Source organism: Trichechus manatus, unplaced genomic scaffold (assembly GCF_000243295.1).
Source record: "Trichechus manatus latirostris isolate Lorelei unplaced genomic scaffold, TriManLat1.0 scaffold00061, whole genome shotgun sequence".
Taxonomy (NCBI): Eukaryota; Metazoa; Chordata; class Mammalia; order Sirenia; family Trichechidae; genus Trichechus; species Trichechus manatus.
In genome coordinates, this window is record NW_004443997.1 from 13589789 (window position 1) to 13599863 (window position 10075).

The following is a 10075-nucleotide window of genomic DNA, read 5'->3' on the forward strand; positions in this document are numbered from 1 at the left end:
ATGCCAGTTGAGCTACATGTTCCCCGAGACCATGGTCCCCACAGCCCTCTGCCCAGCAATTCAGTCCCTCAGGGAGTTTGGATGTGTCTGTGGAGCTTAATGGAAGCAAAATTTATTACACCATTTAATGTGTTTCAGTTATCAAGAATGCCACTGGGTTGTTTGTATATATTTTTACTTGTTATTTCAAGTAACCTATGAAAATACAAATTTTAACTCTGCCCTAGAGATAATCTCTGAAGCTGCCCAACGACGAGGCTTTATCTTGCTCATTCGGTAAATATTTGTTAAATGCAAAGTTAAAAAGGTTACTGCTTTTTAATTCTTTGTACTGCTTTCTCCGTGCCAGATTCGTTTTTTTTTAAATGTGAATAAGAAGTAAAAGACGTGAAATAAACCGTATACTTTAAAGTGTACAATTTGATCTTTTGACCAAATTTATGTATGTCTTTTACATATTATTTGATCCTCACAACAACTCCTGTGGCTTTCCCATTTTATAGGTAAGCAAATTGGGGACTAGAGTGGTTAAGTTGCCTCCCTGGTGTCACAGTAAGTTGCTGAGCCAGGATTTGACCTGGGTTGTCTGGAAGGTGGTAGGGTAGCCCTTTGGGTTTTGACATGCCCTCTGTTTTTAAGCCCTGCGCTCTGGAGGACTAGTGCTCTGGCTCTCTGGGCTAGGGATTGTCTGAGCGCTCGTCTTTAATTTATTGACAGGCTTTTCACAATTGTTTCTTCTGCTATTGATGTCTGGACCAGAACTGCAAAACCCTTTTTCTTACCTACTGGTTAGGGTGGATTCTTCTTGGTGTGTGTGATTCAAGCTAAAAAGATTTCTTTCATACCTTTTCTAACATGGCACAAAGAGGGAATGGTTTCTGGGATGTCCTCTTCTGCCTTTTTGCCTGTCCTGTTCTTGTGTGGTTGCATAGAAACTTCTGGAAATACTAAAATTATGGGAACAAAACTTTCTTTTTGAAAATAACTTTTTGAGGGTAAAATTGAAAAACATTAAAAAATTTTTTAGTGCTGTTATAGATATTAAATCATTGTTGGCTTAGAAACAAAAAGATGTGTGTATTAGACTCTGTGCTGCCCAGTGTAGTAGCCACTAAGCCACATGTGGCTATATAAACTTACATTTAATTAAGATTAAATAAAATTAAAAATCTAGTCCTTTAGTCCCCTATTTATATTTCAAGTGCTTGATAGTCACATGAGGCTAGTGGCTACTTTATTGGACAGTACAGATACAGGATATTTTCATCACTGCAGAAAATTCTGCTGAATAACAGGGCTGGTTAGATTATGAAATTGATAATTTAGATACTTGAGGAAGAAATAAACCCTAGGTATTGTTGGTAATAAAAGAACTTTTTTCTGTTCAGTTTATTTTGTTAGGATATCGCCTTTCTACCCACATTCTAATAGATAAAAAATTATTTTTGCATACATATCCTGGCTAATGGTCGTTGTTAGGTGGTGTCAAATCGATTCCGATTCGTAGTGACCCTGTGTACAACAGAATGAAACACTGCCCGATCCTGTGATTTGAGCCTATTGTTGCAGCCACTGTGTCAGTCCATCACGTTGAGGGTCTTCCTCTTTTTCACTGACCTTCTGCTTTACCAAGCATGATTCCCTTCTCCAGCGGCTGGTCCGTCCTGATACCATGTACAAAGTACGTGAGACCAACTCTCGCCATCCTCACTTCTAAGGAGCATTCTAGCTGTACTTCTCCCAAGACAGATTTGTTCGTTCTTCTGGCAGTCCATGGTATATTCAGTATTCTTTGCCAACACCATAATTTAAAGGCATCAATTCTTCTTCGGTCTTCCTTATTCACTGTCTAGCTTTTGCATGCATATGAAGTCATTAAAAATACCATAGCTTGGATCACGCGCAGCTTAGTCCTCAAAGTGACATCTTTGCTTTTTAACACTTTAAAGAGGTCTTTTGCAGCAGATTTGCCCAGTGCAGTACTGTAATTTGTCTTCTCGAACTGCCTTTGAAATCTTCTGTTTGATTTCTTGACTGCTGCTTCCATGGGCATTGATTGTGGATCCAAGTAAAATGAAATCCTTGACAACTTCAGTCTTTTCTCCGTTTTTCACAATGTTGCTTATTGGTCCAGTTGTGAGGATTTTTGCTTGCTTTCTTTGTGTTGAGGTGTAATTCATATTGAAGGCTGTCGTCTTTGATCTTCATCAGTAAGTACTTCAGATCCTCTCTGCTTTCAGCAAGCAAGGTTGTGTCATCTGCATGTCATAACTTGTTTTAATGAATCTTCCTTCAGTCCTGATGCCATGTTCTTCTACATATAGTCCAGCATGTTGGAGTATTTGCTCAGCACACAGATTGCATAAGTATAGTGAGAGGACACAACCTTGAGGCACATCTTTCCTGATTTTAAACCATGCAGTATCCCCTTGTTCTGTTTGAACAACTGCCTCTTGGTCTATATACAGGTTCCTGAGCACAGTTAAGTGTTAAGTCCCATCCTTCACAGTGTTATCCATAATTTGTTAATGATCCACATAATCAGTACAACAGAGGTGTACATCTTTCTGGTATTCTCTGCTTTCAGCCAAGATCCATCTGAGATCTGCAATAATATCCTTCGTACCATGTTATTTTCTGAATCTGGCTTCAATTTCTGGCATTTCCCTGTCGGTGAACTGCTGTAACCATTTTTGAATGATCTTCAGCAAAATTTTACTTGTGTGTGATATTGATATTGTTCAGTAATTGCCACATTCTGTTGGATCACCTTTCTTTGGAATGGGCACAAATATGGATCTCTTCCAATTGGATAGACCAGGTAGCTGTCTTAACAAATTTCTTGGCATAGACGAGTGAGTACTTCCAGTGTTGCATCCGTTTGTTGAAACATCTCAATTGGTATTCCTTCAGTTCCTGGAGCCTTGTTTTTCACCCGTGTCTTCAGTCCAGCTTGGACTTGTCCCTTCAGTACCATCAGTTCTTGATCACATGCTACTTCCTGAAATGGTTAAACGTCGATCAGTTGTTTTTGGCACAGTGACTCTTTGTATTCTTTCCATTTGGTTTTGATGCTTCCTGTGTCCTTCAGTATTTTGCCCATAGACTCCTTCAGTATTGCAACTCGAGACTTGAATGTTTTCTTCACTTCTTTTAGCTTGAGAAATGGCGAGCATGTTCTTCCCTATTGGTTTTCTAACTGCAGGTCTTTGCACATGTCATTATAATACTTTACTTTGTCTTCTCAAGCTGCCCTTTGAAATCAGTTCTTTTACTTCATCATTTCTTCCATTTGATTTAGCTACTTTACACTCACAAGCAAGTTTCACAGTCTCTTCTGACATTCATTTTGGTCTCTTCTTTCTTTCCTGTCTTTTTAATGACCTTTTGCTTTCTCGTGTATGATGTCCTTGGTGTCATCCCACAACTCCTCTGGTGTTTGGTCATTAGTGTGTTCAATGCATCAAATCTGTTCTTGGGATAGTCTCTAAATTCAGGTGGGATATAGTCAGGGTTGTACTTTGGCTCTCGTGTACTTGTTTTAATTTTCTTCAGCTTCAGCTTGAACTTCCTTATGAGCAGTTGATGGTCTGTTCCACTGTCGGGCCCTAGCCTTGTTCTGACTAACAATATTAAGCTTCTCCATTGTCTGTTTACACAGATGTAGTCGATTTGATTCCCGTGTATTCCTTCCGGTGGGTCCATGTGTATAGTCGCCGTTTATGGTGTTTAAAAAAGGTATTTGTAATGAATAATTCATTGGTCTTGCAAAATTCTGCCGTGGGATCGCCAGCATTATTTCTATCACCAAGGCTATCTTTTCCAACCACCGATCCTTCTTTGTTTCCAGCTTTCACATTTCAATCACCAGCAATTGTCAGTTGCATCTTGATTGCATATTTGATCAATTTCAGACTGTAGAAGTTGGTAAAAATCTTCAGTTTCTTCATCTTTAACATTAGTGGTTGGTGTGTAAATTTGAATAATAGCTGTGTTAACTGGTGGTCTTCTTTGCAGGCGTATGGATATTATCCTGTCACTGACAGTGTTGTACTTCAGGATAGATCTTGGTTCTTTTTGTCAATGAGTGAGACGCTATTCCACTTCAATTTGTCATTCCTGGCATAGTAGACCATATGAGTGTCCAATTCAAAATGGCCAATACCAGTCCATTTCAGCTCACTAATGCCTCAGATGTCGATATTTATGTGTTCCATTTCATTTTTGGTAACTTTCAATTTTCCTAGATTCATGCTTTGTACATTCCACATTCTGATTATTTAATGGATATTTGCAGCTGTTTCTTCTCATTTTGAGTCATTCCACATCAGCAGATGAAGGTCCCAAATTATTTACTCCATCCATGTCATTAAGGTCGACTCCACTTTGAGGAGGTAGCTCTTCCCCAGTTGTATTTTGAGTGCCTTCCAACCTGAGGGGCTCATCTTTTGGCACTATATCGGACAATGCTTCGCTGCTATCTGTAAGGTTTTCTCTGGCTAATTTTTTTAGAAGTAGATCGCTGGGTCCTTCTTCCTAGTCTGTCTTAGTCTGGGAGCTCTGCTGAAGCTCATCCACCATGGGTTACCCTGGTGGTATTTGAAGTACTGGTTGCATAGCTTCCAGCATCACAGCAACACACAAGACACCATGGTATGACAAACTGACAGACGAGTGGTGGTTAATAGTTAGGCTTCATAAATTAGTCTGACAGTAGTGAGCACATGCAGCTAAGTCAAAATGATTTGCTCTAGACACTACACACATAGAATTTGTGGGTAAAGATGCAGAATCCCCCGTTGCTGGAGTAGAGACTGATCTCTATTTTTATCAGAAAGCCAAAAGATGCGGTTGTGGGGTGAGACATCAATAAATAGGTAAAGGCGATTTGTTGGTAACACACACAAGAAGATGCAGAGTAAGAGTGTGTGTGTGGATTGAGACAGAGTTGTATGCTGCTGAGGCAATTCTGACTCATAGCAACCCTGTGGCATGGAGTAGAACTACCTCATAGGGTTTCCTAGGCTGTAATCTTTACGGGAGCAGATCGCTAGGTCTTTTCGTCTGCGGAGCAGCTGGTGGGTTTGAACCTCCAACCTTTCAATTAGCAGCCCAGAAGTTAACTATTTTTACCCCTTCCTTGCTACTGACTTAGCCCTTGGCAATACAGTAGCTAATGACAGATGCTACTTATGCAGTATGAAACTTTGGAAGTAATCTGTTTAGATAGTATGGAATTACATGAAGTTGAAAGTTTCCCTTTTCTTCTGTCCTAATACATGGAGAAGAGTTGTGTATTTATTCAGAGATTTTTCTCCCCCTGTGCTTATATAAGTAAACATATTAGGTTTAAAAGTGTAAATTGAATCAAATTATACATATTTTTCTGACTTGTGTTTTTTAATGTAACATATATTGGTGAAATTTTTTTCCATGTTACTATTCCTATTAATAGCAGTGCAGTATTCCATTGTATTAAAGCACCATAATCTGTTGACCTGTTTCCCTATTGATGGACATTTAGATTTTTTCCAGATTTTGCCATTAAAAACTACTTAAAGGAAAAACTTTGTATGTATTGGAGCCCTGGCGGCACAGTAGTTAAGAGCTCAGTTGCTAACCAGAAGGTCGCAGTTCGAGTCCACCAGGCACTCCTTGGAAAGCCTACTCTGCAGTTCTGCTCTGTCCTGTAGGGTCACAATGAGTAGGATCGACTCGATGGCAATGGGTTTTGGTTATATATACTGTCTTTGTCCACAGGATATGTCTTTAGAGTATATGTTAAAATTTCTGGGTCAGATGGTCTACATATTTGAAATATGGACAAACATTGCCAAACTGCCCACCTGATATGTTGTACTAATTGATACTTTTGTCATCAGGTATATGAGTTTGTTTCCTTTACACCTTCACCACTACTAAATACTTTTGTTAACCTCTGCTAGTCTAGTGGCTGTAAAATGATTTTTTCATGTTTTAATTTGCATGCCTTTAATTACACAGTGTTATTTTTGGTGGCTACAAAATATTTCACTATGTGACTATAACCAAAAACCAAAGCAGTGGCCATCTTGTTGATTCCAACTCATGATGACCCCATGTGTTTCAGAGTAGAACTGCGCATAGGATTTTCAATGGCTGTGACTTTTCGGAAGTAGATCGCCAGGCCTTTCCCCTGAGGCACCTGTGAGTGGGTTATGTGATTATACCATAACTTATTGAATTCCCTGGTGTCAGACATTTGTTAGATATTACTCATTTAGTTACTTGTTTATTTAGTAAATAGTTATGTGCCTGCTATATGCCAGGAATGGTGTAGTGTTTTTTTCTTCTGACAATTTTTGCATATTTCAAACATACAAAGACAGAGGGCGACTATGGTGAACTTCATCTGCCCATCACACCAAAAAGAAAACCAAACATGTTGCCAGTGAGTCAGTTCGGACTCAAAGTGACCTATTAGAGTAGAACTGCCCCACAGGATTTCCAAGGCTGTAAATCTTTACAGAACAGACTGCCACATCTTTTTCTTGCGGAGCAGCTAGTGGATTTGAGCCGTTGACCTTTCAGTTAGCAGCTGAGCATTTAACCACTGGACCAACCACAGTTAATTACTAACTCATATCCAATTTTGTTCATCTGTACCCATACCCGTGTATTGAAATAATTCACATACCATAAATTTCATTCTTTTAAATGTATAATTCAGTGGTTTTAAGTATATTTATAGGAGTGTGCAACCATCTCCACTATCTAATTTCAGAACATTTTCATCACCCCAAAATGAAACCTCATGCTGTTTCTCCCCAAATCTCCATTCCTCTCCTCTCTCCAGCCCTTGCCAACCACTGATCTACTTTCTATCTCTATTGAGTTGCGTATTTTGGACGTTTCATACTAATGAAATCATGCAGTATTATTTCAGTTAGCATGATGTTTTCAAGTACATTCATGCCATAGCATGTATCAGAACTTCATTTCTCTTTATGGGTGAATAATATTCCATTGTATGGATAGAGGCCACATTTTGTTAATCCATTTGTCAGTTGATGGACATTTGGGTTGTTTCCACCTTTGGGCTGTTGTGAATATGCTGCTATAACATTTGAGTACAAGTTTTTTGTGGATGTATGTTTTTCTTCATCTTGAATATATACCTAGAAGTGGAATTGGCTTGCTCATGTGTTAATTCTGTGTTTAACTTTTTGAGAAACTGCCAAACTGTTTTCCAGAGCAGACTGTATCATTTTTATTGTCTTTTTTTGATTATAGCTATGCTAGTGGGTATGAAGTGATATCTCATTGCGGTTTTGATTTGCATTTCCTTGATGGCTAATTTTGTTGAGTATCTTTTCATGTGCTTATTGGCCATTTGTTCTTTGGAGAAATGTCTATTCAGAGCCTTTGTCCATTGTTAAATTGGGTTGTCTTTTTATTTTTGAGTTGTAAGAGTTCTTATGTAGTCTGGATACCAGTCCCTGTTCATATATGATTTGCAAATATTTTCTCTCGTTCAGTGGGTTGTCTTACCGTTTTCTGGCTGGTTTCTTTTGCAGCATGAAAGTTTTTCATTTTGATCTAGTTCCACTTATCTACTTTTTTCTTTTGTGGCTAATGCTTTTGGTGTCATGTCCAAGAAATCATTGTCTCATCAAAGGTCATGAAGATTTACTCCTGTTTTCTTTTTAGATTTTTAATAGTCTTGGGTCTTAACTTTTAGGTCTGTGGTCCATTTTGAGTTAAGTTTTATATAGTGTGAGCTAGTGGTCCAGCTTCATTCTTTTGCATGTGGATATCCAGTTGTCCCAGCACTGTTTGTTGAGAAGACTGTTCTTTCCCCCGTTGAATTGTCTCGGCACCCTTGTCAAAAATTGACTATAAATTTTAGAGTTTATTTCTCAACTATCAGTTTGATTCCATTGATCTATATGTCTGTCCTTATGACAGTACCATATTGCCTTGATTATTGTAGTTTCCCCAGATTAATATTATTTTTTTTATTGTGGTAAAAATAGTACACACCAAAACATTCACCAATACAGCAACTTCCACATTTACAGTTCAGTGACGTTGATTTCATTTTTTGTGTTGTGCCATTATTATTGCTATCCTTTTCCAAAATATTCTGCCACCATTAACATAAACTCAGTGCCCCACAAACAAAAACTCCTCTTTTCTACCTCCGTCCCACCCTTGGTAACCATTAATAATCTCTGGTTTTTTATATATGTGCTTATTTCATATAAGTGAGATCATATAGTATTTGTCCTAGGGCGACTGGCTTATTTCACTCAGCATCGTGTTTTTAAGATTCATCATGTTGTGGCAGGCATCAGAACTTCGTTTCTCTTTACAGCTGCATAATATTCCATTGTATGTATATACCTCATTTTGTTGATCCGTTCAGCTGTTGATGACATTTTGGCTGTTGTGAAAAGTGCTCCAGTGAACGTTGGTATGCAGGTTTCTGTTAGTGTTCCTGCTTTCACTCCTGGGTATAAACCTAGGATTGGGATTGCTGGGTCATATGGTAGTTCTTTGTTCAACTTTTTATTTTTTTTAAGCAGCTTTATTGAGATATAATTCATGTATCCCGCAATTCACCCATCTATAGTGTACAAATTCAGTGGCTTTTAGTACATTTGCAGAGTTGTGCATCCATCACCACAATCAATTTTAGAACATTTTCATTTTCCTAGAAGAAAGGCCTGTATGTCTTACCTTCCCACCTGAACATCCCCTCCAGCCCTAGGCAACCACTAATCTTTCTGTCTCTGTAGATTTGCCTATTCTGCACATTTCATATTAATGGAATCATACAGTAAGTGGTCCTTTGTCTATGTTCAACTTTTTGAGGAACCGCCAAAGTTTTCCACGGTGGCTACACTATTTTACGTTCTCACCAGCAGTGGATGAGGGTTCCAGTTTCTTCACAGTCTTGCCAGTGCTTGTTGTTTTCCATTTTTTTCCTTGTTGTTTTGTTTTGTTTTATTTTAATCGTTACCATTCTAATGGGGATGAGGTGGTATCTCATTGTGGTTTTGATTTACAGCTCCCTAATGGTTAATGATGTTGAACATCTTTTCATGTGCTTGTTGGCCATTTAAATATCTTCTTTCATGAACTGTCTGTTCAAGCTCTTTGCTCATTTTTTGACTGAGTTGTCTTTTTATTGTTAAATTGTAGAAGTTTGATATCTTGTGGTATTGTTATACATACTGCCAAGTGCATTATTATTATTTTATATAAGCATATATCTTTAAAAGAAGCTGAGAAGGAAACAAAGTATGTATTTATAGCTTTTGTTATGTTAACCTTCTAGTTTATCATTTTTGGTTCTTTTCATTTGTTCCTATGGATTTGAGTTAACTATCTTGAGTCACTTCCTTAGCCCACTACAGCTTTGCTCCCACCCATCTGCTTTGTGCTGTTATTGGCAAATATACTACATTTCTCTATGTTATAGGCCAAACAATACAGTATACACATTTGTTTTACACAGTTGCGTGTTAAATCAGTTACTAGAAGAAATATGCATTTATATTGTGTTTTATAATTAAACAATTATTTTTACTTTCCTTTTTTTTAGTGTGTGTGGCTTCAACTTATTGTCTGGATTTACTTGCCTTCAGCCTAAAGAACTCCCTTTAGTACTTCTTGTAAAGCAGATCTGCTGGCAACAGATTTTCTCAGTTTTTGTTTATCTGGGAATGTCTTTATTTTGCTTTCATCTTTGCAAGATAGCTTTGCTGTATCTGGGATTCCTTTTTTTTTCTTTTAACTTTATTTTGTTGTTGAGAATATACACAGCAAATCATATACCAATTCAACAGTTTCTGCATGTATAATTCAGTGACATTGAGTTGTGCAACCATTCTCACCCTCCTTCTCTGAGTTGTTCCTCCCCCCATTAACATGAACTCACTGCCCCTTAAGGTTCCTATCTAATCTTTTGAGTTGCTGTTGTCAATTTGATTCCATATATATAGTTCTTAAAAGAGCATTATGCGAACCTACTATACAGCTACAGTAGTCAAAACAGCCTGGTACTGGTACAACGACAGATACATTGACC